This window comes from Colossoma macropomum, unplaced genomic scaffold (genome assembly GCF_904425465.1).
Source record: "Colossoma macropomum unplaced genomic scaffold, Colossoma_macropomum, whole genome shotgun sequence".
NCBI classification, from domain to species: Eukaryota; Metazoa; Chordata; class Actinopteri; order Characiformes; family Serrasalmidae; genus Colossoma; species Colossoma macropomum.
In genome coordinates, this window is record NW_023494894.1 from 878,150 (window position 1) to 880,476 (window position 2,327).

Consider the following 2,327-nt stretch of genomic DNA (forward strand, 5'->3'; position numbering starts at 1 on the left):
CTTCAAAAGTTCTTAACAGAAAGCACTGCCAATAGCTTAACAGGATCCCAGTTGCACAGTAGAGAAGCCTGCTTTGTGGAACATTCTATTTCACTCTATTTTTCTCTATAAACAGTTATGCAAATAATGTTGTGTTTAAGTTTTCCACGCACAGATTAAACCAAAAAATTTAATAGCTATTAACCTGCAGTTTAAAGGGTTAATAGGGTAAAAATTACATTTTCTAACACATATATTCATTAATCTAGTTCATTAAAACAATAGTCCAGCACAGTTTGAAATCTGTAAGTTATCATCTGAACATGACATCTAATTTGAGTGTTATAGTTTGCTGCCATAGGTAAAGCTTGAATCAGGAGCAAGTTTCCTACAGATCTAGGTTAGATCTCATCGATCATGACAAAAGTTTTACTCTGGACCAACTTGGCCAAGATGGTACATAAAGGTACATAAAAAAATAAAAATCTAGTTGACTGTGACAGCTTATTAGAAAAAAAAAATCATACATATGTTGTTTATATAGGGACAAACAAAAATAGAAAATTGTGCATGTTCCAAAAGATATAAGCAATTACAAAAAAAGCTATTACTTGCATGTCTAACAATTATTATTATGATTATAATGGACTATTCCTTATTGTTATGTGATGACACAACTGTGTAAACACAGACTAGTATGAAAAAGACAATTTGTCGCTACACTCCCAAACCTAACTTCATTTTTTCAATCAAAGCAGAGTGCAGCACAAGCTCAGCAGACTGTACATAATGGTAGTGTTAATATTAGTATAGCTTGCTTCAGTGGTAAGATAATTAATCATGAAAGTAATCTATTCAAGTTATTAATTACTTACTTTACTTCTACCTTACTCTGTACCAAATTTTCTTTCTATATTGGCAGATAGTTACTTGTTTCAGGCATTATATCTTAAAAAAAGACAAAATGATCTGGCAATATAGTGGGATAATTTCACTTAATAAATTACTCTCAAAATGTAAAATGTTAGAAATATCGACTAGAAATAAGATGATTTCACCTGCCAAGATATCACAAGGTATCACATTTTGCAATATAGACAGTTGCTCCAATAATTTAAGTATGTGCATTCAGGAGGCCCTATTTCTGTCTTTTGCCTAGAGCCCCAGAATCACTCAGTCCACCCCTGGGTGTACCTAATAAACAGGCAACTCAGGTGTTTTTGGTGTTTGTTAGATGGTAGTGAAAAACACAATCTCAACTTTTTTGAACTTCAGTCTCTGGCATCAGTGTCATGTATTGTCAGTGACTAATTGTGGCTTGTAGATGAGTAAAAATGTTCATGTTAAAAGAGACTCATTGAGGCAGACATTGTGTATGTGACACTAAGTAGAACACTGCTTTGCTTTCTTATATATGAAAAAAACTGGGTTTTGAGCCATCTGCTTTAATATACTTTGTAACCCCAATTATATAGGTATTTTGATTATTTAGCTGTTGCCTGTATGTAATACAGTGTAAAGGATCGTAACATTATCATTAATATGAGAAAAATGTACTTTTCATGCTTTAGAATGTATGTTGATAGAAAACAATGGCAGATATCAAAGTAGACAGGGATGTCTCACCACTTACATTTTTTTTAAATTAACACTATTACATGCAGCCAACCAACACTTTAACTACAGATATTTAACAGATAACCATCTCTTCTGATGTTTGGTTTTGTTTACACAAGCAAACAAATCAGCCTGTGGGTTCCTTTTTTTGGAACTGTGCTGCAGAAAGGAAACAATGACTGTGTTGTGGCTTCAGCTTGATGGTGCATATACATAGTCAGTACGGCATAGTTTAGGTATTGTTATGATTAATCTGTTACTTATTTTTTTTTGGTCAAACATTCTTGATAGAAGTGCACTGAAACATGCATTTGTTTCTCTCTTTTGCAACTCTTCCCTGATACTGGCCTGTTTACTTATGGATTGAACACATTCAAAAATAGCTAATGGTTATGCTGATACATTTTTTATGCATAATGCAAATATGCTTGCAGCATTACATCTGTCAAAAGGCAAATTGAAGTGTCTAAAACATATGGCTGGACTGTGCTGTATAACTGCAACACTGAAAAGAGATCATACAACACAAAAATAGTTTGTGTGAAAGGGGTAAAAGAGCTAAAGAGATAAATGTGTACAACAAAAAAATAGAAGTAATAGAAGATTGAGATAAGGCAGCGTTAAGACGTGAGTCACAGAGTAACAATATAAGGGCGGAGTTTCACAATAGGGAAGTATAATAAAGGGAGGGCAAAGGTTGAAGTGCTATTCCCAGCAACAGAAAAAAGAGA